This window comes from Caretta caretta, chromosome 11 (genome assembly GCF_965140235.1).
Source record: "Caretta caretta isolate rCarCar2 chromosome 11, rCarCar1.hap1, whole genome shotgun sequence".
Taxonomy (NCBI): Eukaryota; Metazoa; Chordata; order Testudines; family Cheloniidae; genus Caretta; species Caretta caretta.
In genome coordinates this window covers 74,096,190-74,123,035 of record NC_134216.1, presented here as the reverse complement: position 1 = coordinate 74,123,035, position 26,846 = coordinate 74,096,190, and the positions used below count along the sequence as shown (strand labels likewise).

Here is a 26,846-nt window from a genome sequence, read left to right as displayed (position 1 = left end):
TCCGTTTTAGTAGTAAGATAAAGATAGAATAGAAAGCTAAGTTTTAGGACCAAATAGCAAACTGGGGCCGGAGGACATTTTCTATCAAAATTATATCATACAACTTAATACTGTCAATGCATTTGCTACAGTAGGAATTAACATTAACACACAGTAAAATGTGTAATGTTACATCGAAAATACACATGAAGGAGCTTGGTCATGTATCACTACAAGTTAGCTGCTACATATTAACCACAATCACAAAACTGAATAAAAAATAGAAAAGTCAGGTGTCACCTCCCAAAAGCAATTAAATTCCCTTAAAGAGATACTCAGGAATTTCCAAAAAGCAGCTCAGGAAAAAATATCTAACAAGCACTACAAAAGCTGCTCTGATCTATTGGTTAGGGTTTCCACAATTTTTGCTGTGAAGATTAAAATTCCACTCCATGTTATTAAATATGCATGTCTATTGCTATTAGAATATTTGAAGACCATTATTTAAAAATATTTAAAAAAAACAAGTTACCATGTGTGCTTGAAAGAAGAGATTTTTTTAACCATAACTGCCAAATCAAGTCAGATTTTCACCAGATAACAAAAGACCACACATATCCAGTTTAAGAGCTCTCTTCCCTGCAAAATATCAACATTCTTCCTCCTCCTTCTGGAGTGCTACAGCTAATCAGAGAAGATGAGAAAATTGGCTGGATTCTCTTCGCTCTCAAAAAAGATTTAATCATACCTGAGCAAACATTAAATTAAAAAAAAATTGAAACAAAATCATGATTCTGCCAACCGCAAATCTAGTGAAAGTTTGAGAAAGCTATGAGCAACGGAAAAAGGGAGCCGTTGGAAGAGGACTGATTAGGCAACCTTACAGCTGTGACTACACACTCTAGGTATATTAGAGAAAAAACTGTAAAATGTTTTTTAAAAGAAAAAATGTGTGACAACAGCCAATACAACATACGTTGTGCTACCACACTGAAAATAACCTGGCAGTCTTGATGGAATTTTACTTCAAATCCTGAATAAAAAAAGCATTTTCTCTGCTCCTGCTGAGCTGCGTTCCCTTCTTACCATGGTTACTTGAGATGTTCAGTTCATAATTCTGATGACGTGTAACTGACCTTTACAATACAAGAGAAATGCTTTTACACAGTGTTTTATGCCAACATTCATGAATAAGCGAAGAGATAGGAGACATTCTGGATTGAAAAATGAATAATAGTTTCCATCAAAGACATTTTAACCCTTTCTCCCCAGCCACCCAAATAAAACAAAGAAATACAATCAGATTAATCCAGGCAAATTTAATTGAAGGGGGGAAAAAAAAGTAGATATTTCTCCAGGCTGTTTTACCAAGTCACCTGTACGCCCCAGTTTCTTTGTCCTCTCTTTCCCTTTGTGTTCTCCAGGAGTGGGAGCCACAGGGGAGTAATATCTCATGCCAAAGTTACACATCCCAGAAAAACATGGAGGGGACGGGATACAATAAGTGATGCCTCACGTGACAGACTAGATAACCTGAGCAGAGTGTACTCAGCCTGATGTTGGTTAAGATAGTTAATACCTTTCTATAGGAGGGCCTGGTATCAATCTCCTTCAAATGACAAGTCATTAGACCAATGAGGCTAGTGATCATGTCAATTTCCACCCCATAGCTCTATCTTTTTTTTTTAAACTCAAGTTATTGAGTAAGTAGTAGTGAGACAGCTGTGTCATCTCAGTTCCACATAATTTGATGTTCCCTTTCAATCTGGCTTTTGGGCTGGGCATAGCACAAAAAAGAGAACACTGCTCGTTAATCTGTCTGCAGACTTCAATACCATGGTATAAACTGAGAGTTTTGTTTACTTGCCTGTAGACTGGATCACTCTTCAACAGTTCTGTTCTCAAAGAGCTTGTAGAGCCTACTATCAATAGTTCAAATGACACTCACGTGGAGTACTATGCTGTTCTATTCCATCACCCAGATGGTGAGGCTTTTGGGTAGACAGACATTTGGGGCTATTTTGCCATAGGTATGCAGATGATACACAAATGTGCATCTCTTTCATCAAGCCCAAATGAGGAGAAGTTCTGCTTTCCGAGTATCTAACCAAGAAAAAGCTTTAGTTGACAAGCTAGCTGAAGCTCAGCCCAGGCAAAACAGACACTGCTCAGCGCCTGAGGGCAGCATCCAGAGGACATGGCAGACAAGACTCTGACTAAACTTTGTCTGAAAAGAGCAGTGTAGGAACACTTTTAGGTCTGATAGCTCCCAAATCCTCACTTGGCACTAGTGAGCAGAAGCATCTTCCCCTCTCCCCCACTGGTTTCTAGTAAAATGATTGTGACTTTGTCTGTCTCTGATGTAGACCTTCTCAGAGTTATTCCTGCCTTTGTGATCCTAGCATTGGATTATTGCTTTGTTCTCTGACAGGGCCTAATTTAGAAGGCCACTCAGAACATATACTTAATGGAAAATGCAGCTGCACACCTGTGGAGTAGAGCTAGGTTACATTTAAAGCAAGCATGTCACACTTATTTGGTAGCAACGGTTGCATTCCACTAGTGCTGTTATTTGGGCCAAGTCATAAATTTAGTACTCCATATCCCTGCTCCCCATCCACAACAGAATGCCCACTCATGTCAAGGAGATGTTTGCACAAAGATCAAAGATACAATCTGGCCTTAGTAATAACTAAAAGTATAGTAACTATACAAAGTAACTAAGTATGTATAAAGCACTCAGTGGGAATATATGTCCCCTCCACCCTGGGACACCACTATTTCTACCCTCTTCCTTCCCAACCCCTACTTTGTTTTACATCCCTGAGTCTTTATATTTTCTCTCTTCTGCCCTCTGCACTTCATTCCCTACAGCAATTCCCAATGCCAGGGCTTCATTCCCACCTCCTTCCTCATTCCATCTGCTAAAAATGATCAATAATGCAGTCATTAATGTGACATTAAAATATCATTTCAGGAATTCATGCCTCTCCAAATCTGCAGGCATAGGAAGGCGAGGCTATCGGTTTACCCTTAGTTTATATTCAGAAGAATTTCTTCACAACCATGTGGCCTAGAAGTCTCTTTTTTTTTTTTTTTTTTTAAGGGGAGATTCTGGGCCACAGAAGTAAATTAGGCAGTAGGTCAGATCTGAAAACTACAGTGTCTTCCCAGCTGTTTCAAACTGTAATTAAAGGTATTTACATAGAGCTCAAACTATATAGTATGTAATTGGCAAACTCTAACCTGGCTTACACCAGGATAGAAAAAGCTATCACAGCAAATGACATCATACTGTACAGTCTTGCTCAGTGCTTACATTTGAAATCTTGGGGACTGAAAGCAGGGTGTGCTCAGAAGGGTCCTCTAATGTTGCATTCATTTCTCCCAACTCTCCAACGTAGCCTGAAATCTGTTGACCTACAGGACACAGCAAAGCTCACCTATTTTATCAGGATTTCTTCAGATGTTTATAGTGTGGTATGCATTGTAACATACGCATTGATCATTGAATTGTGTGTTTTAATTGTGTATATGCACCCAGGGACTATGTGATGGACATGTTCCAAACCTAAAAACAACAACTAGATATGCGTTTCTGTTATAGGTATACATGAATTGTGATCACATATAACTTCCGTTTATGAATTTATAAAAGGAGCATAAAAGGGAGGGGTAGTTCTTGAATAAAAATGCCCACAATAGGCATCCGCACGTTTTATTTGAAGGAAATGGTTCAGTTCATGGATGATTTAGGTTTTTGTCTTCCTAAAATGTAGTGAGAAACAGTGCCCTTCCGTAGTATTATTGGAATGAAAGAATGCTGAACTGGGATATGTGAGAGGAATAAAACCAGCATAAATCTTCAATTAGTGCCTGCCAATTAAATGTGGTCCACTACTATTTCCTGAATTACAAATTGCTGTCATACAAGGTAATTGAGAAATATAACACCATGTTAAAATGATATTAGCAATGAGAAGAGTAACTTTTGTGAATGTATTATTTATCTGCCTATTCACTTGAAGTTTACAAGATGGAAAAAAAACCTGTACATTTACGAGTGAGAAAGCAATTAAAGGCAGCAAATACATTATTTGTCCATAAACCTATGAAAAAATGCTCTGTTTCCTTTCTAATTTATCTGCACTCAAGAATCTATTTTTGGAACTCTCCCTGGACTGGACTATAGCATATGTACTGTAATGGCATTGTAATTAGAGCTGGAAGATGCATTGCACATCCAAAAGGGAAGAAGTCTAACAGAATGAAAGCATCCTTCACTTCCTTCTCAAAATGTGATTTATAGCAGTTACCAAGAAGAAACACATTCAATAGCACATTCAATTGAACTGACTGCTTAGTCTATTATTAAAATCCAGTGTATCCTAACAGCATGCAGAACTCAGCAGAAACCATCATAACAAATATTTGCTGTAAGCAGCTATTACTGAACAAGCTCTATTTACTATTATTACAGCAATTGTGGGATAACAGATAACTGGGGATATCCACAATAAGAACTGGGAGTGGGAAGAAGGGAAGGGTGTAAGAGGAAAAAAAAAAGAGTTAATCCAACATTGCTCTTGATTTTACATGTAGTATTAGCATTAGAGACATTTCATTGCTTATGACTGACATGGTACATAAATTACCAGTGCTATCTCTTAGGACAGCCCTGAGTATTTTCAGAAATACTCGTTTTCTTCCATAACACTTCTTTTCTTTTGATTAACAGCAACAGAGTCACAATGTTGTCTTCTCTCTCTACTATACAAAAGGTTTACACAGATTTGAGTTTTAAATCTCCTTCATGTCCCTGACACAACTGATTACCCAAGAGACATTACTATGTCTAAATGTCACATGGACGGCAACAAGTATCCCACTGAAGTCAGTAATAGCTCAGCAGCACCTTGCAAGAGGAGTACCATAAGTTACTTTCTGTAGATCTATTTTGCCATATAAACCATGAAGGTTTGGCAAACAGGATCAGAAGATGCTTGGGCTGCATCGGAGAGTGCTAAAGGAGTTGGCGGATGTGATCGCAGAGCCATTGGCCATTATCTTTGAAAACTCATTGCAATCGGGGGAAGTCCCGGACGACTGGAAAAAGGCTAATGTAGTGAACATCTTTAAAAAAGGGAAGAAGGAGGATCCTGGGAACTACAGGCCAGTCAGCCTCACCTCAGTCCCTGGAAAAATCATGGAGCAGGTCCTCAGGGAATCAATCCTGAAGCACATAGACGAGAGGAAAGTGATCAGGAACAGTCAGCATGGATTCACCAAGGGCAAGACATGCCTGACTAATCTAATCGCCTTCTATGATGAGACAATTGGCTCTGTGGATGAGGAGAAAGCAGTGGACATGTTACTCCTTGACTTTAGCAAAGCTTTTGACATGGTCTCCCACAGTATTCTTGCCAGCAAGTTAAAGAAGTATGGGCTGGATGAATGGACTAAGTTAGTTAGATTGTCGGGCTCAACGGGTAGTGATCAATGGCTCCACGTCTAGTTGGCAGCCGCTATCAAGTGGAGTGCCCCAAGGGTCAGTCCTCAGGCCAGTTTTGTTCAATATCTTCATAAAAGATCTGGAGGATGGTGTGGATTGCACCCTCAGCGAGTTTGCAGATGACACTAAACTGGGAGGAGAGGTAGATACCCTGGAGAATAGGGATAGGCTACAGAGGGGCCTAGACAAATTAGAGGATTGGGCCAAAAGAAATCTGATGAGATTCAACAAGGACAAGTGCAGAGTTCCGCACTTAGGACGGAAGAATCCCATGCACCGCTACAGACTAGGAATCGAATGGCTAGGCAGCAGTTCTGCAGAAAAGGACCTAGGGGTTACAGTGGATGAGAAGCTGGATATGAGTCAACAGTGTGCCCTTGTTGCCAACAAGGCCAATGGCATTTTGGGCTGTATAAGAAGGGGCACTGCAAGCAGATCGAGGGACATGATCGTTCCCCTCTATTTGACATTGGTGAAGCCTCATCTGGAGTACTGTGTCCAGTTTTGGGTCCCACACTACAAGAAGGATGTGGAAAAATTGGAAAACGTCCAGCAGAGGGCAACAAAAATGATTAGGGGACTGGAACACGACTTGTGAGGAGAGGCTGAGGGAACTGGGATTGTTTCGTCTGGGGAAGAGAAGAATGAGGGGGGATTTGATAGCTGCTTTCAACTACCTGAAAGGGGGTTCCAAAGAGGATGGATCTAGACTGTTCTCAGTGGTAGCAGATGACAGAATGAGGAGTAATGGTCTCAAGTTGCAGTGGGGGAGATTTAGGTAGCATATTAGGAAAAACTTTTTCACTAGGAGGGTGGTGAAGCACTGGAATGCGTTACCTAGGGAGGTGGTGGAATCTCCTTCCTTTGAAGTTTTTAAGGTCAGGCTTGACAAAGTCCTGGCTGGGATGATATAGCTGGGGATTGGTCCTGCTTTGAGCAGGAGGTTGGACTAGATGACCTCCTGAGGTCCCTTCCAACCCTGATATACTATGATTCTATGAAAATATTTACAATGGCTGCAATATGCATTTCTGCACAAAAACAAGAGACAAAATCTGATCTCATTTCAGTTAAAGTTGAGACACTAATGTTGACTACCCACAGTTAATGTCACCTTCACTATATTACTAGGAAGTTTTATAATTTCTTTCCTTAAATTATATTCCATTTGTCAGTCAATCACGAGAGGACTAAGAGCTCAAGTTGCTGATACAGACCACAAAAATATGCAAAACTTAATATCCAAATGACAAAAGTAATATTTTTAAATGCCAGATGTAAATGTGTTGTCTTCAGCTTCCTGTGCCATTACTTTTTAATTGTTTGTGGGCGGGAGAATAAAGCCACTCCTCTTAAACAGGAGAATCGTAAGTCAGTTCAACAGATTTGACCTGTGCACACAACTGAATATATATTTCAAAACTTTGCTATGAATGAGGAAAACAATGTACTTTTAAAAAAGTATTTGCAAAGCAAGATGGCACTTTGCAAGGCTATTAATTAGGTTAAAAGCTTTGAAAGTTAGTTAAAAAACAGTCCAGGATAAGCCTGATAAAAGGAAATTTAGCAATTGTAATGTATACGTTCCTTAGGGGAACAAGGGATGTTAGGACTGTTTCACACAGATCAGGTAGCTTTCAAATAGGTGAATTAGGAAACTGAAGGCAAGTGAAGAGAGAGAAATGGAAAAGAAATATAATTAAAACACTGAAGAGATACGTTTCAGAGTGGTAGCCATGTTAGTCTGTATCAGCAAAAAGAACGAGGAGTACTTGTGGCACCTTAGAGACTAACAAATGTATTTGAGCATGAGCTTTCATGGGCTAACACCCACTTTATCGGATGCATGCAGTGGAAACTACAATAGACAGAATGAACGTGAAAAAATGGGTGCTGCCATACCCACTATAACAAGAGTGAGCAGTTAAGGTGAGCTTTATCAGCAGGAGAGAAAAAAATTGTAGTGATAATCAGGATGGCCCATTTCCAACAGTTGACAAGAAGGTGTGACAGGTTTCAGAGTAGCAGCCGTGTTAGTCTGTATTCGCAAAAAGAAAAGGAGTACTTGTGACACCTTATTTAGCGACTAACAAATTTATCTGGGCATAAGCTTTCGTGAGCTACAGCTCACTTCATCGGATGCATTCAGATGAAGTGAGCTGTAGCTCATGAAAGCTTATGCTCAAATAAATTGGTTAGTCTCTAAATAAGGTGTCACAAGTACTCCTTTTCTTTTTGCGAATACAGACTAACACGGCTGCTACTCTGAAAGCCTCAGATAGTGTGGCTGATGTGATTAAGTCCTATGATGGTGTCCCCTGAATAGATATGTGGACAGAGTTGACAACGGGCTTTGTTGCAAGGATAGTTTCCTGGGTTAGTGTTTTTGTTGTGTGGTTGCTGGTGAGTATTTGCTTCAGGTTGGGGGGCTGTCTGTAGCAAGGACTGGCCTGTCTCCTGCGAGTTGTCTGTGGGCAAGGACTGGACAACGATCCCCCACTTTCACAGGCCTTGGGAGGCAGGCCAGTCCTCGCCCACAGACAACCCGCCAACCTGAAGCATATTCTCACCAGCAACTACACACCGCACCATAGTAACTAACTCAGGAACCAATCCATGCAACAAACCTCGATGCCAGCTCTGCCCACATATCTACACCAGTGACACCATCAAAGGACCTTACCAGGTCAGCCACACCATCACCGGTTCATTCACCTGAACGCCCACCAATGTAATATACGCCATCATGTGCCAGCAATGCCCCTCTGCTATGTACATCGGCCAAACTGGACAGACCTTATGTAAAAGGATAAATGGACACAACTCAGATATTAGGGATGGCAATATACAAAAACCTGGAGGAGAACACTTCAACCTCCCTGGACATCGGGGGGAGGAATAGCTCAGTGGTCTAAGCATTGGCCTGCTAAACCCAGGGTTGTGAGTTCAATCCTTGAGGGGGCCATTTAGGGATCTGGGGCAAAAATTGGCGATTGGTCCTGCTCTGAGGAGGGGGTTGGACTAGATGACATCCTTATGTCCCTTCCAAACCTGATATTCTATGACACACAATAGCAAATTTACAGGTAGCCATCCTGCAGCAAAAAAAACTTCAGGACCAGACTTCAAAGAGAAACTGCTGAGCTTCAATCCATTTGCAAATTTGACACCATCAGCTCAGGATTAAACACAGACTGTGAATGGCTCGCCAACTACAAAAGCAGTTTCTCCTCCCTTGGTGTTCACACCTCAACTGCTAGAAGAGGGCCTCATCCTCCCTGATTGAACTAACCTCCTTATCCCTAGCCTTATTCTTGCTTGCATATTTATACCTGCCTCTGGAAATTTCCATTACAGTCATCCGACGAAGTGGATGTTCACCCACGAAAGCTTATGCTCCAACACGTCTGTTAGTCTATAATGTGCCACAGGACTCTTTGCCCATTTTATTTAGTTACTTAGCATCTTTCTGATGGCACACAATCACCGTGACAATATTCATTTTGCCATGAGTTTCATTCCAGATGTGCTTTCGCTGAAGCTGAGGTGTTTCTGGAGGCCTCTCCAGAGGGAATGATGAATTTAGGACCCACTTCCTTAATTACCACATCATTTTCACTGTCTGAAAGTTATGCGTGCTGCACTCTCCCTTTCTTCTGAGCCTGTGGAGCAGAGTTTTTTTGTGTGTGACTATCTTCCTTTTCTCATTTCCTAGGCAGGCCTAGACCGTGTACCACCAGCAGCTCCATCCCTCAGGGCATAGCTGCTAGCAGAACCAGTCATGCCCTGGATGTACCACTGAGTGAATGACTAAGTCTGAGCATTTTCATCTGTGTACATTCACAATTAACACATTTTTATCTGAGCTAGGAGAGTACTGTCACTGAGCACAGGACAAGACAGATTTTTGCACACATGGGATCTTTAAAGATCGTATTTTAGAGCAAGTATCATCTTATGATAAAGGCAGGACTGTGTCAGAAGACTTTCTGTGCGACCTGGAGCAAGCTACTTAACCTCTGTCTCCGTTTCCTCTACCATAAAATAGACTTTACTCACTGTTAATTCTCTAAAACCCTGAGAAGGGAAGGTGCCATAACAGTGCAAACTATCATTTTATTTTACAACTGAAACGTTTTTAAAACATTGGGCCATAGCTGAGTCCAGAGAAGTGAAAGAACGAACGAAGGCATATGTTGTTGCTATATTTAATAAATTATTCAAATATTCATTTCCATTTAAATATGCATTTTAAATAAAAAAACCAAAGAGTTAAAAAGGCTGCATATTGTTTACAGTATTTTACACACCATAATTTAAGACATCCTCTAGCCCTCTCTTCCTTTACCTTGACAATAATCAGAGTATTTTCAAGAGTAATTCTTTAACTGGTTATTTGCAAAGGAAACTTATTGTATTAGTAATAAATTGGTGCCATTTGCACTTAGCCAGGTAACTCACCTAATTCATTAAGGGTATATGTGGCAAGTTAAAAAGACATGTTACCACTTCAAATAATATAACAATTTGCAATGAGACTCACTAACCTCCCCATTGTTTCATTCAAGTGATATTTGCATAATCTAGATAACTATGTCCATACCAGTCCTGTAGACAGCATAGACCTCAAACTAGAAAAAAAAAGGCATAAAAATGTTTCTACATTTACTACATTTCTACAATGCTAACTACCTAAAAAAGATTTTTCTTATTTCATATGTTGGATTTCAGGACTGGCCAAACTGTGGTCAAGTCTCAGTATGACTAAACAAACAAAGAGGATGTGCTTGACCTATCATTCAACAGATTTCACAAACTGATATGCTGTTCAACTGTGGAATTATAAAGTAGGGACTATGCCAATATTTGAGTAAATATATTAAGTAGAATCACAAAATCTGAATCTTATTTTGAGGATTAGCTAGCATTCAAGAGACTGAAAATCCACAACTCCATGCAAATCAGATAAAGATTGTTTAGTCTCAGACTATTAAGGGCTTTTTTTTTTTTTCTTTTTAAACTCAAACTAGTTTCCTCTTCCACAATTCTGACTACTTTAAAATGTGATAAAATATGAAGTTCTTGGCATACTGTATGTAATTCCATAATTTGGGCTTTAAAATATTTCTAAACCTGAGTGAAAAAGAAAATGACTACATTTCAATAGTATTCTACGTGTTTATGTCCCTTCATAAATTTAGTTTAAAGACTTGTTTCCCTTGATACTGTAGGAACAGGAATGGGGTTCTACTGGATTTGTCACTGTGCGAATACCTAGTTAGACATGGTCCTGGTCCATGTAATGAAGTACTTCCATGATAAAGAGAGGAAGCCCTAGTGCTCTTCAGAGATAATTATCTCTGCAGCTTTTGTTCTGACTCTGCCAGTCCACCTGACTAGGAAAAGGAGAGGTGCTGGCAACCTCCAAAAAGGACCTCTTCCTCTACTATGTCTGGAAGAGACAGATATTAGTATATATCCACATACAAACTTTAATGGTGAAGCACTATACTGTATCTTCTTTGTGCAATACCAAGTTCTCGTACAAGAGGCACTTGCCATAAGACAAAATCAGATTTCTTTAGAGAAAGAAATCCAAAACAAGCTCAACTAAAATTGCATTTGAAACCTATAGTTAAAATCAGAGATCTGTAACAATTGAACACTCTTTCTACATTGGCAAAAGTCAGTCTAATTTTAATCATCTCATAACTGTACTGCTTGTGCACACTGAGTATCCATACTAAGCATTCGTACAGGTAACTGAGGTATAAGATACTCAAATTGTATTAATCTCTCCACAGCACTCTAAGATCCTGTAAGAACAACAAAACAAAAGAAAAAAAGGTCTTCCACAGGGCAGCACTACCCATTACCCCTATGTGATCAAGTAAAATGCACCTAATGAAATATCTTGAGCCAGGAATGTAAAGACTGTCCTCCTGATTTCAACTGTAAAATATTTTCTTATCTCTTGACAATAGCAGGATACTGTATGTTTTAACAGTGATTTATAATGGAAGTTGATTTTTAAACTATTACATAGTTTGATTAATGTTTGAGATAAAGCCAACATTCTATATGTACATCTAAACATTTAGAGCAAATCAGTAGTATAAAAGCAAAATACTCAGAGTCTACAAAGATAGAACTTACAAGTTGCTGAAAGAGACAAGCTTTCAAGCTTCGCAAAACTTTCTTTCTCCAACGAAGTTAGTCCAATAAAAAAATATTACCTTACCCATCTTGTCTCTAATATCCTGGGACCACTATGGCTACAACAGCACTGCAAACCACAAAGTTTCATAATACTGGATTGATTGCGGTCTTTTACAAACTATAATTACCAACATTCCTTTGGTATCTTGGAGATACTTGCAAAAGGACCGGTTAAGTCTCTAAGAAGCGTGGACCACTCAATATTATTTAGAAACTTATATTACAAGGGTCTAATTTTCAGAAGCAATGAGCACAGCTCCAATTGAGTTCAGTAGAATCTGCATATAACTCAACACCTCTGAGAATCAGACACAACATCTCCTGGGCTTGACAGAATTGCCCAGAAAAAAGGAGAATGAGAAGCCAACTGAGGCCTGTTCCAAAACTAGTTAAGAATCACAAGTTTGTTTAAAACAGAAAAAACATGTATTCTGAATTTACTTTATTTTGATTTTTTGTGTGTGTTCCAGACTGAATAGCAAAAATAGCTATACGTAACTGAAAATGTTCACTTTCCTCCAGGATTCTAGGATGTAGTAATTGAAAGAGAGAACAAGAAAGAACCATGACGACACACAATCCTTTGAATGGATGTTGGCATTCTCCATTAAAGCACCCACTGTTTTCAGAGGCTAAGGAAGAAACCCAATTTCTCTCAAGTTTCCTCATACAAAGTTTAGAATTAGAGAATACATTGCTATCTGAGCAGCAGTCATGCAGCAGATGATTTAAATGTACATAAAGTAGAAAAGAGATAACACAATCAATGGCACAGCCCTGCTCTCAAAGTTTGCAAGCAAGACAGTCAGATGTAGAATTTAGGCATTACCATTCTGAGTCAGACCAGTGGTCTAGTATATATAGTATGTCTGTTGTCCACTTACAGTTTGTCTACACCCGCACTTCATCAGCAAAACTTTTGTTATTCAGGGGTGTTAAAAAAAACCACACAACTCCGAATGACAAAAGTTTTACGGATGAAAAGAGCTGTGTGTGAACAGTGCTTTGTTGGCAGGAGAGGTGTGAACAGTGCTTTGTTGGCAGGAGAGCTCTCTCCAGCCAACAAACAGCAGCTACACTGCGCGCCTTTTAGTGGCGCAGCGTGAAGCCATAGCCTTAAACTACGTATTCTTGAGGATGAATATCTTGGTATATGTTTGTACAGCACTTAGTCTCACAAAACTGGGTGACTGGGCAACAAAATGGTAGATGAAATTTAATGTTGATAAATGCAAAGTAATGCACACTGGAAAATATAGTCCTAACTATACATATACAATGATGGGGTCTACATTATCTGTTACCACTCAAGAAAGAGATCTTGGGAGTCATTGTGGATAGTTCTCCAAAATCATCCACTCAATGTGCAGCGGCAGTCAAAAAAGCAAACAATGTTGGGAATCATCAAGAAAGGGACAGATATTAAGACAGAAAATATCATATTGCCTCTATATAAATCCATGGTACACCCACACCTTGGATACTGAGTGCAGATGTGGTCGCCCCATCTCAAAAAGATATATTGGAATTGGAAAAGGTTCAGAAAAGGGCAACAAAAATGATTAGGGGTACAGAAAGGCTTCTATATGAGGAGAGATTAATAAGACCGGGACTTGTCAGCTTTGAAAAGAGGAGACTAATGGGGGATATGGTAGAGGTCTATAAAATCATGAGTGGTATAGAGAAAGTAAATAAGGAAGTGTTATTTACTCCTTCTCATAATACAAGAACAAGATGCCATGAAATGAAATAGGTAGCAGGTTTAAAACAAACACTAAGTATTTTTTCATGCGATGCACTGTCAAGCTCTGGAACTCCTTGCCAGAGGGTGTTGTGAAGGCCAATACTATAACGGGGTTCAAAAGGGAGCTAGATAGATTCACAGAAGATAGCCATTGATGGACCTATTAGCTAGGATGGGCAGGAATGGTGTCCCTAGCCTCTGTTTGCCAGAAGCTGGGATTGGGTGAAAACGCATGGATCACTTGATGATAACCTATCTGTTCATTCCCTTTGGGGCACCTGCCATTGGCCACTGTCAGAGGACAAAAAGAAAAGGAGTACTTGTAGCACCTTAGAGACTAACCAATTTATTTGAGCATGAGCTTTCGTGAGCTACAGCTCACTTCATCAGATGATACATCTGATGAAGTGAGCTGTAGCTCACGAAAGCTCATGCTCAAATAAATTGGTTAGTCTCTAAGGTGCTACAAGTACTCCTTTTCTTTTTGCGAATACAGACTAACACGGCTGTTACTCTGAAACCTGTCAGAGGACAGGATACTTGGCTTGATGAATCTTTGGTCTGACCCAGTATGGCCATTCTTATGTAGTATAATGGCTTCCTGATCTCAGTTGGTGTCTGTAGATACTACCATAAAACAAAAGATATAAATCACTACTACAAATGAGATAGCTGGCTGGGCAGGCACCTTCAATGAAAGATCTGCATGGATTCCTAGAGTGTTATGGGGAATTTCTGGCACACAGCTTGAAAACACTGCTACCACACTAATAACTCACAAAGTCTAATATGAGGGAGATCATACAGAATGAGACCTGCCATTCCTTACAGGAAATCCCTTTGGCCAGGCTTTCAAGAACCAATGACAAATTGGCCATGCTTTTTAGTGGCCAGATCCATCAATCAGGCTGGGTAATCTGAAGATCTGCAATAAGCAACAAACGACAGTTACCATATTCAAAGTGTGCTCTACTCAGAGGAAAAGGGAAGCAAATTAGCTATTATACTTTTTTTAAAAAAAATGTGCCCATTACACAAATGTTTAGAAACATGTACACAAATAAAATATATATAAAAAAGATAACTATGGTCAGCCAAAAACCAAGCTGAAAGCACATTATACATATATGTGTCACACTCCACCATAACCCCCAGCACGCAAAAATGTAAGTGAAAGTATAGCAGAGTAACGATCCCAGCTTTGTTTGGCCCAAAGATGAAGTGAAATGAATAGGCGTCAATTCTGTTAAAGATGAAAACTGATGGCAGGACATGGAGATACATTCCTATACTTTCCATTGCCCCGAGAGTTTGGAAATGGACAGAGTATCTGGAGGAAAACCTCAGAACTCCTCTTACACAGTAATTACATACCAGCATTGGAAAGTAAAGAAGAGCCTGCAAAAAAAGCCAAGATCAGTACTGAATTTTACAGTGGCATTGTATTTAAGACAGCTACTAAAGAGAGATTTTTAAAAAGTGTACAGATGGAATTTTCTAAATCCTCTGGTTCAAGGAATTCACAATTCAAACAGACTCAGTGGCCATGGAGGGACAATTGTTTAAACAAGATAATCAGTTTTAACTCTGAAAAGATCCTAGAAAGAACAAGAGCAAATAGAAATCTGTTTTTTTTTTTTAAACAGGTAATAAGTTCAGAACAGCTGCCACCAAACACTGAAGTTTCCACAGTTAACTCTTCACACACAAAAAAAGCAGCAATAATATTTTAGACCCACAAGTTTAGTCAAATGTTTATGTTTAATGAAAGGCAGGCATATCCGAACTGGAACCATTAGTCAAAAAAATTGTTCCAGTTTCACCATTTTCCAACAAAAGCTATTTTTGTGGGGAATCCTGCATTTAAATTAGAAATGTTAAGAGGGCACACAATGTGTAAAACAGCAGTGACTGATATTACGAAAATTGATCAGACATGTACTGCACAATCTGATGTGTCCTTATTGGGGTAAGAGGAAGATTGCAAAGGGACTTTTTACTACTGCCATCTGCTGTCTTGATGACACTGCAAGCATGAACAGCCGCTCATTTATTTACAGAGTGGCAGAAATCCACTCAAAGGCCTTTCATTCAACCATGGGCACTTGCAGTTTAAGAGAATTAAGTGTCACTGTACCAGCTGAAGTTTATAAAGCAAACCGTGACGGGTTGGATCACAGAAACCCCCTAGGGGTTGCCACCTGATGTGCCAAGACTACTTCTGCCCCTGCTTTCCTGCCCAATCAGCTTAGGATTTCAGTGCCCTGCCCAGTTTGAGCCAGACCTGCTAGCCTGCTGCAAACCCAGACCCAGGCCTGAACCATGTCCCCTAACAGCTTTAAGCTCAATAGAAAGCAGCTTGCAGAAGTGTGCCTGACTAACACTCAGATGCCCAACTCCCAATGGGGTCCAAACCCCAAATAAATCCATTTTACCCTGTATAAAGCTTATACAGGGTAAACTCATAAATTGTTCGCCCTCTATAACACTGATAGAGAGAGATGCACAGCTGGTTGCCCCCCACCCCTCAAGTATTAATACATACTCTGGATTAATTAATAAGTAAAAAGTGATTTTATTAAATACAGAAAGTAGGATTTAAGTGGTTCCAAGTAGTAACAGACAGAACAAAGTGAATTACCAAGCAAAATAAAATAAAACACGCAAGCCTAAGTCTAGTACAGTAATAATAACTGAATACAGATAAAATCTCACCCTTAGAGATGTTTCAATAAGTTTCTTTCACAGACCAGACACCTTTGTAGTCTGGGCACAATCCTTTCCCCTGGTTCAGCCCTTGTTCCAGCTCAGGTGGTAGCTAGTGGATTTCACATGATGGTTCCCTCCCTTTGTTCTGTTCCACCCACTTATATATCTTTTGCATAAGGCGGGAATCCTTTGTCCCTCTCTGAGTTCCCACCCCTCCTTCTCAATGGAAAAGCACCACGTTAAAGATGGATTCCAGTTCAGGTGACATGATCACATGTCACTGAAAGACTTCATTACCCACCTGCCAGCACACAGGTATACAGGAAGACTTACAAGTGAAACGGAGCCATCTACAGACAATTGTCCTGGTTAATGGGAGCCATCAAGATTCCAAACCACCATTAATGGCCCACACTTTGCATAATTACAATAGGCCCTCAGAGTTATATTCTATATTTCTAGTTTCAGATACAAGAGCAATATATTTATACAACTAGGATGACCACACTCAGTAGCTTATAAGCTTTGTAATGATACCTTACAAGAGACCTTTTGCATGAAGCACATTCCAGTTACATTATATTCACACTCATTAGCATATTTTTATAAAATCACAGAGTGCGTCACACAGACATCTTCACATGCATCTTCCTGACCCTCAGAAAAAGTATCACTCCATGGTCACAAGAGCACTTTCTAGGTGGCCAGGATTTTTTTTGAATTAATAATGTGAGTGGACTTTAACACCATGGAGTAACTGTTCCACCAGAAGCCCTTCAAGTTTCTTACTATATCAATCACCAAAATATGAATTTACCAGTTGACGTTAACTTTCAGCTATTTAAAATCTTACCGATTATACTTTTAACCAGGAATGGGCTGATATAGCAGGTAAGGAATATGAGATCATCAAGTTATTCTAGAGGGCACTAATAAAACCAACATGAGGGCACCTGGCCAACATAAGGGCACCTGGCCAACATAAGGGCAGCTCTGTTCAAACTTTCTACTCCCTCCCACCCCCCAACACACACACACACAGCTGCTGAACACCTGTGCTTCTCACTGAAATTAGTTGAACTTGTGAGTGCTCACAATTTGTGTATCAAACCCAGGGTTCTCTAAAGAACAATAAATATTGACAGCTAGATGACAACGCCCAGAAAGTAGAAGTTAGTGGGTTACTGTTTTTGTTGTGTGATGTGTGGTTGATGGAGAGTATTTGCTTCAGGTTGGGGGGCTGTCTGTAAGCGAAGACTGGTCTGTCTCCCAAGATCAGTAGTGTCCAGGAAATGGACATCACTATTAAGCGATGGTCACATAACCAACACCCCATACCGGAAACCTACTGACCGCTATACTTACCTACACACCTCCAACTTCCATCCAGAACACACCACATGATCCATTGCCTACAGCCGAGCTCTAAGATACAACCGCATTTGCTCCAACCCCTCAGACAGAGACAAACACCTACAAGATCTCTATCAAGCAGTCTTAAAACTACAATACCCGCCTGCTGAAATGAAAAAAACAGATTGACAGAGCCAGAAGAGTATCCAGAAGTCACCTACTACAGGAAAGGCCCAACAAAGAAAATAACAGAACGCCACTAGCCATCACCTTCAGCCCCCAACTAAAACCTCTCCAGCGCATCATCAAGGATCTACAATCTATCCTGAAGAACGACCCATCACTCTCACAGATCATGGGAGACAGGCCAGTCCTTGCCTACAGACACACCCCCAACCTGAAGCAAATACTCACCAGCAACCACACACCACACAAGAAAAACACTAACCCAGGAACCTATCCTTGCAACAAAGCCCGATGCCAACTCTGTCCACATATTTATTCAAGTGACACCATCATAGGACCTAATCACATTAGCCACGCCATCAGGGGCTCATTCACCTGCACATCTACCAATGTGATATATACCATCATGTGCCAGCAATGCCCCTCTGCCATGTACATTGGCCAAACCGGACAGTCTCTATGCAAAAGAATAAATGGACACAAAACTGACATCAAGAATCATAACATTCAAAAACCAGTAGGAGAACACCAACTACTCTGGTCACTCAGTAATAGACTTAAGGTGGCAATTCTGCAACAGAAAAGCTTCAAAAACAGACTCCAACGAGAAATTGCTGAGCTTGAATTAATATGCAAACTAGATACCATTTACTTGGGTTTGAATAGAGACTAGGAGTGGCTGGGTCAGTACACATATTGAAATCTATTTCCCCATGTTAAGTATGCCTCACACCTTCTTGTCAACTGTCTAAATAGGCCATCTTGATTATCACTACAAAATTTTTTTCTCCTGCTGATAACAGCTCATCTTAATTAGCCTCTTACAGTTGGTATGGCTACTTTCACCTTTTTACGTTCTCTGTATGTGTATACATATATCTTCTTACTATACATGTTTCATTCTATGCATCCGATGAAGTGGGCTGTAGCCCACGAAAGCTTATGCTCAAATAAATGTTAGTCTCTAAGGTGCCACAAGTACTCCTGTTCTTTTTGCAGATACAGACTAACATGGCTGCTACTCTGAAACCTGCTTACAAAGAAGTTGCCTTATTTTTGTATGCAAGAATCCATCAGTCTCCAGAAAGAGATACTGGGAATAAGCAAACAAGGGACAGCTTGAATAGTAAGAGAAAGACACAGTTACGAGTTCACAGCACACCGCAGAACCAGACTGCCTAACGCAGCATAAGAGCCGTTCCGTTTTGTAATGTCTAGTGGACAACTGAGCAGATACGTAATGCGCCTATCTGCAGATTTTATTCTACACAGCTCTATTTCTCTTCACCCATGAAGTGGCAATAGGGTTGCCAGGCGTCTGGTTTTCCCTGGCAGCTCCAGTCAGCACTGCTGATAACTGGTGAAGCAAGAGTATCAAGTGTTTTCTCCTTCCTACTAACACATTTGTCTTTTGGGGGTGGTTTTAAACAGCCACTTGTCATCCATGAGCTGTCCAGGTGTTAAAGCATCTTAAATGATGATGGAAGCGATGCAGAGTTTTGTTTCATCTGTATATTCCTAGAATGAGTCCATGGAACCAAGCCTCGTGATCATCCCACGCAGTCTCTTGTACATGTCGAAGAGGAGGGGAGAGAAAAACTGAGCCTAGGGGAACGTCACAAAATAGAGTCAGTGTTGAAGAGCATGTGGCCATCACCATTCTCTAGGATCTGATCTAAACGAACAGATCCAGCTGACTGCTGCCTCATGCAGAATTTCATCCACACTATAAAAGCAACTTTGTCAAAGGCTACAGAGATCTAGCAGTAAGAGCTTGCTTTCTGTCCAGAGGACCAATAGGCTGTTTTCGTACCATGCCCTGATGTGAAGCCCAATTCTGAGGGATGCAGAAGGCTGGCAAAGGATAGGTGCTATCTTGGAGCTTAGATGCCACTGCCTTCTCTATAACCTTGCCAATAACCCACCCGGGAAGATAACAGGCTCCCAGACAATCATAAGAAATGGACATAAGTCTATTATATTAGTAATAAGAAATTAGTATAATTTCAAAAAATTGCTTTAGTTTAAGGTTAAAAATTACTGTGTGCGCAATCCATAGCCCGTCCAATGATTCTTAAAACTAATCCAGGAGCTACCCCACATGCTCCTATTAAACAGAAGTTTATCTTTACAAATAGGTGTATCAAGCAGTGACTCAAGATGAACATTTTAAACTTTGTTTTGTAAGGAAAACTCTCAAGATATTTCAAGAGTTCCTGCATTTAACAAGCCTTTCTCCAGTAGATGTCACTCTTTCCAATAGATAGTGAAAAACTGTAAATTTTCTCCAATTAAACTAGATACACTTCAGGATGTAGTTACACAGTAGGATCTCCCTCCTAGGTAGTCTGATTTCATGTCAAAGACTGTCCAGTGTATCCCACATTTTGTCCCCCAAATCCTCACACAAATTATTTTTCTTTTTTGACTGAAAACATGAATCTTGTTTAATGCTTTTGTAAGTAAACCAATATGAAAGAACACAGGAAATTAATGCAAAGCAGATTGACTGATTAACACATTACTGAGGTTAGCTCCAAAAACCTTTGGGGCAGGGAATGTGTGTGTTTGTAGAGCACTGTGTAAATGTACTAACATTAACTTGTAAACAATCTAGTGATTGTGGTTCTGGGTACAGATAGGATATTCCCATTAACATGTAAACAAAATGTGCAGTGTGCTGTTCTAAACATGTTGGCCTAGGAAATATCTACATTAGGCTAGGGAGCACTTCAGCATAAAGGTCTAAAAAGCAGCACCAACAACAACTTTGAAACAATCTGACTACAAAAAAGTTTAGCAAATTATTGCTCTGCCCCAGAAATCTCTATATCTAATATAGATAACAGTGTTGTCTGACCGCTATTAAGAAAGTGTACCTGTCCATTCCTTTGAAAGCACAAAATTAGCATTTTGCGTTTAATGTAAGCTCTGTCCCATGTAGGACTAAAAGAGTGAATGGGGAATGAGAGGTGCCAACAACCCCACGGGCTATGTTTGCATAAATACTTTAGCCACCTGGATATACACATTACATGATGCCTATCCAGAGACCCAGCTTAGTCATCATAATGGCAATAGGAAATCTCAGTAGATTTTTTAACATCTAGGTGAGGTCTGAAGTCCTTAAGGATTTCTGTTTATGTCTGAATTTTAAACTACCATCAGATGATTGCATGATGAAATACTTTTCACGTGTTACAAAAAAGAAAAACAGTTTAAAAGATTTAGTGCTTATCAGAATGAAGGAAATATCTGTTTCATGTCTCTCAGTATCTGCTCATTCTTTTATCTGCACGATTTCTTTTCAAAACAATGGTTGCCAGTTATCTGCTACTGAAGTTGAGAAAAATAAAAACTTCTGCTGAATTAGTTTCAAATATACTGTCAGCAGCCAACAATATTCTATAAGTTTTACATTGGGAAACCGTTATTCCTAGGGTGGGTTGTTCAGGTGGGGCAAGAGGTAGACAGCTGCAATCACCAGAGAAGTATATTAGATGACACAATAGAGCATCTTCTTGACATTATAAAAGCAATGTGCAAACATTACCAAGTTTATTTTCTCCTCAGTCCATTACTAAAGTAACAGATCCTTATGCCAAAAACCGGTCTGAAAAATTAAATGAACAAAAAATTGAACAAGCTAAGAGAATTATCAATGACCTGCTTTTCTTGTTTAAGAGCTTTGCCAAATATGACACTGATTTATGGTCACTGAAAATATAAGTTTTAAAGTCAACAAGTCCACACAAAAGCCTCTGTAGGTTATATTTAATACAATAACCACATACTTTAAATTTGTGTAGTGAAGTGTTTGGTAAGTCAAACAGTAGTAATCTGATAACTGCTACCGGAAAGGCAATCCACACTACCATAGCTATGCACTATTTTAAAGAACAAGTAACCCACCACAAACAGGAAATTAAAAGCCACAGCTTCAAAAAAGCCCACAAAGAATGAGAATCACAACCAGCGCAATAAACCAACTTTAAAAAAAGTAAGGCTAAGGAATTACGATCATTCTTAGTAATCAAAGATTATCTGAAAAAATTAACAGCACTTTTTCAAAGTATTATTTATTTTTTAATCAATGCAAATAGCTAGAAAATGTGGATTAAGATGTTGCCTTTGTTTCTTAAATACATTACTCTACTTTCCAAAGACAGACACTTGTAGGTTTTTTTAATGTATTTAACTTTCCTTGCAGTTTTAGGTGGCCTATTTATTTTTTTAAGATGATAAGACTTTGCAGCATTTTCCTTCCTCAACCAAATCTCAAGTGGCAGTGGAAAGCAGATAAACCAACCACAGTTTACTCCAGGGCAAATGATGGGGCCTAAGACACCAACTTCTTAGCTAAGCTAAGAACATGCTTCTTGAGAATTCAAAACTGATTTATGTTTCTAGCCCTATCATTGCAAAGCTACATTCATTTCACGTGTAAAAAGTTAAATGGACGCATTAAACTTCCCGAGTCTGCAGACAGACTGCTTCAGTGCCCCTGCTGCTGAACATACTGTAATGCTGTTAAAATATAGCAGTCAATTTTACAAGACTGATCAATATAATTAATAATATTCAAAACCCTGCAGGCAGCAGTAAAAATGCCAAGAATCACATCAATTGCATGCAGATACTCAGAGTGCTATAAGAAGAAAGGGAACCACTGGATGGGGAGAAGTTTGAAATCGGAAAAGCCTTAGTTAGAGACTGATACAACAGTGTCCAGGAACAGCATCATGGAAGAAATCCCACTTCTATTCCATGGTGCTGGAGGTGGGCTTCTTAAAAGTTGTTCCTGTATTGTGCTGATGGAACCCCATCTTTCATATCTACCTCTGATTACAGAATTAATCTGCAATAGTAGGTGTCAATCTCTGGATTACCGACTCTGTTGTCTTTGCTAACTGGCCATTCAGATGAAATGGTTCTTTGAACTTATAAAATCCACTGATAAAAAAGGCTTTTTAATAAAGCTAGTTATGCTTTTCTAGGTTATAGGTCATTTTGCTTTCCTAAGTGATAGTCTTTATTAAGAACAAACTTTGGCTGCCTGAAGATTTTTCAGGAGTGCTTCACTGTATTGTGAAGTTGGCCTCCATGGGAAATTCTCTCTTTTCCAAAGAAAATGCAAGTAAATCCAAGAAAAATTCAGGTGTGTTAGTCTAACTTAAGTTTTCATTTTGGACTACAGAAACCAATCCGTATGATACATCTTCAATATCCAATACTGCATTTGCTTGGTATTAAGTAAAATGAGCCAGCCAAAAACTAAATTAACTGGCTGCTACTGTCCATTGATTAACATTTGTTTTGTAAAATGTACCATTCCCCTATCAAATATTACATTTTAACGTATAATTCACAAAATAAGAAATGAGACAATGCTACCATGTAAATTGAAAAATACAAAATGTAAATAGGATGGTATTGTCCTCATAAAATAAAAGTATATCCCACTAGTCTGCACAAGTAGTAAACAACAGCACATAAAGTGAACTCAAAATACCTACAAGCAGCAAAGAAAAAGGAGTACAAGAAAGTGTGATTTCAGCATAAGAAGTATTTTATAGCAGGTTGTCATATCATTTCTTGGTTAGGTTGTTTATGGAATGTTCAAAGTACCACCATCTTTCATGAAGTCAGTAAAGATGCTCCAAATTATTCTTTCGGCTGGTGGTCCCCAAACCGGACGGTGCTCCCCACTAAGGGGGCACAGAGTAACATTTGGGGCATAGCAGGGCCCCGGGACAGGCCCCACAGGGGGCAGGAAGGGAATGCCATCCAGGCCCACTCCATCCTCAGCCCAGTCCCAGCCCCCACTGCAGCTCCGTTCAACCCCCAGCCCAGCTCTCACTCCAGCCGCAGCTCCGCTCCGTCTCCTGCTCTGCCCCCAGCCCAACTCCCACTCCAGCCCTGCTGCACCCCTTTCTCTACCCTCAGGCCAGCTCCATCTCTAGCCTCAGCTCCGCCTTCAGCCCAAGCTCCTGCACTGAGCCAACTGTGCAGTAATGGAGGGGGACGCGGACAGATTTCCATTAGTGGTAGGGGGAGTGCAACAGGAAAAGTTTGGGCATCACTGCTCTAAACCGCAATCTGTATTTTGCCTTTTCCATGGGTAATATGGAGTGCAAACTCCCTGGAAATTTCCTTAGATGGAGGGTTGTTGGTTTCCATTAAAGAGCAATGCATTCTTTAGGGTACTCTGTTGCAAGCAGCTTATCTTTTGACTCCTAGCAGCGTCCATGACAGCAACCGTCTGTGTGTGTCCACCACCTCGTGAAAAAGACCAGCTCAAAAAAATTTCCATTTCAAGCCTATATTTTTCAGATAGTTGGAGATGGTTGAGAAGCTAAAAAGGAGGGGACATTTTATTTTGCAACCTCTCTCTTGCTGTCTTGTTTCAGATGACGGAGGGGTTGCTTGACCTTTTATTTAAGCACTGACTTTCCGATTGTCTGTTGTGACTGATTTTTGAACACAGAGGGTATACAGTGCCTGGGACAGACATTTTATGTTGATAAAAGTGAACCAGGATAAACCAACGACGTGGTTATCTACACATTAAAACCCCAGTGGCACTTCAACATTAGAAGCATCCTCCATTGGAAGTTTACCTGGTAAGACCAAAAATCTCCCTTTCTACATCAAGCAGTCTGCTTAGTGCCCTATGCTTAGCAGTAGCCCAAACAGGCTTAGTAAGATGGAAGAACTGACGGTAAGTGCTTTGGACAACTACTCCTACAACACAGCCAAAGCATCAAATAAAAAAAAAAAACCCCACAACTGCTCCCCCTTGCCGTTGGCTTTTCCATCCACCAAAACTACTTTCTTCACCTACAGTGTCCCTGTAGAGGTGGCCATTTGTTTATTGACACAATCTCTAAAGCACTTCATACACTGAATCGTTAGCAATAGTATTAACAAGGCATACATCCTAGCCAACTAAAATCTATAACTTGTCACCTGTACATGATTGGACAACAGCTTGAAAATTTTCTATACTTTCAAAAAGGATACATTAAAGTGACCTGAGCAAGGGAAAAGTAAGCATGTTGCATAGCCACTGGCACAAAGGCCAAGAATTACAAGAGTCAGCATACTAATATTTTCTACTGTTGACGAAAACAAGAGAAACTTGCAATTTGGCATAAATTGTTGCCTTCACCACATACATTATTTAATATCCTCTTATGTTACAGGATACGGTGGATAAATGGCCTGATTCGCTTTTGCTACACTGTTCAATTTTGCATATCCTCAATGATTATATCTATTCTTTTTCCTCTTTTCATGATCAAAAATTCTAGTTTTAAAAAAATCTCTCCATCCCTGGAACAGGTTCAATTCATTCTATTCATTCAATAGAAGCTGGATATGAGTCAGCAGTGTGCCCTTGTTGCCAAGAAGGCCAATGGCATTTTGGGATGTATAAGTAGGGGCATAGCGAGCAGATCGAGGGACGTGATCGTTCCCCTCTATTCGACATTGGTGAGGCCTCATCTGGAGTACTGTGTCCAGTTTTGGGCCCCACACTTCAAGAAGGATGTGGATAAATTGGAGAGAGTCCAGCGAAGGGCAACAAAAATGATTAGGGGCCTGGAACACATGAGTTATGAGGAGAGGCTAAGGGAGCTGGGATTGTTTAGCCTGCAGAAGAGAAGAATGAGGGGGGATTTGATAGCTGCTTTCAACTACCTGAAAGGGGGTTCCAAAGAGGATGGCTCTAGACTGTTCTCAATGGTAGCAGATGACAGAACGAGGAGTAATGGTCTCAAGTTGCAGTGGGGGAGGTTTAGATTGGATATTAGGAAAAACTTTTTCACTAAGAGGGTGGTGAAACACTGGAATGCGTTACCTAGGGAGGTGGTAGAATCTCCTTCCTTAGAGGTTTTTAAGGTCAGGCTTGACAAAGCCCTGGCTGGGATGATTTAACTGGGAATTGGTCCTGCTTGGAGCAGGGGGTTGGACTAGATGACCTTCTGGGGTCCCTTCCAACCCTGATATTCTATGATTCTATGATTCTTCACTGTAAACAGCAAAGTACTGTGTTCTGATTCTAAAGCATTACTGTACTTACCTTTTCCTCGAACAAATAGCAATATTAAAAGGCAATGCCACAACAATACTCTAAAAATATGTAGTACATTCTCAAACTACCAGCTAAAGCTCAGACTGAGGTCTGGGGTTTCCACAGAATCATAGAATATCAGGGTTGGAAGGGACCTCAGGAGGTCACCTAGTCCAACCCCCTGCTCAGAGCAGGACCGATCCCCGACTAAATCATCCCAGCCAGGGCTTTGTCAAGCCTGACCTTAAAAACTTCTAGGGAAGGAGATTCCACCACCTCCCTAGATAATGCATTCCAGTGTTTCACCACACTCATCGTGAAAAAGTTTTTCCTAATATCCAACCTAAACCTCCCTCACTGCAACTTGAAACCATTACTCTTTGTTCTGTCATCTGCTACCACTGAGAACAGTCTAGAGCCATCCTCTTTAGAACCCCCTTTCAGGTAGTTGAAAGCAGCTATCAAATCCCCCCTCATTCTTCTCTTCTGAAGACTAAACATCCCCAGTTCCCTCAGCCTCTCCTCATAAGTCATGTGCTCCAGTCCCCTAATCATTTTTGTTGCCCTCAGCCGGATTCTTTCCAATTTTTCCACATCCTTCTTGTAGTGTGAGGCCCAAAACTGGACACAGTACTCCAGATGAGGCCTCACCAATGCCGAATAGAGAGGAACGATCACGTCCCTCGATCTGCTGGCAATGCTCCTACTTATACATCCCAAAATGCCATTGACCTTCTTGGCAACAAGGGCACACTGTTGACTCATATCCAACTTCTCGTCCACTGTGACCCCTAGGTCCTTCTCTACAGAACTGCTGCCTAGCCATTCGGTCCCTAGTCTGTAGCGGTGCATTGGATTCTTCTGTCTTAAGTGCAGGACCCTGCACTTGTCCTTGTTGAACCTCATCAGATTTCTTTTGGCCCAATCCTCCAATTTGTCTAGGGCCCTCTGTATCCTATCCCTACCCTCCAGCGTATCTGCCTCTCCTCCCAGTTTAGTGTCATCTGCAAACTTGCTGAGAGTGCAATCCATACCATCCTCCAGATCATTTATGAAGATATTGAACAAAA

General features: G+C 40.3%; 1 protein-coding gene across 7 annotated transcripts in view; it reads right to left on the bottom strand.

The window, feature by feature from the left end:
• Window positions 1-26,846, bottom strand: part of HDAC4 (histone deacetylase 4) — a 475,906-nt gene that overhangs the window by 310,856 nt on the left and 138,204 nt on the right. The window contains exon 1 of one of the 7 annotated variants that reach the window (XM_075118167.1): window positions 3,299-3,674. The exons of the other annotated variants lie outside the window; for them this stretch is intronic. The gene's annotated coding sequence lies outside the window, so the exon portion shown is untranslated. Of the gene's footprint in view, window positions 1-3,298; window positions 3,675-26,846 lie in introns of those variants that run through there. 7 annotated transcript variants of the gene reach the window in all.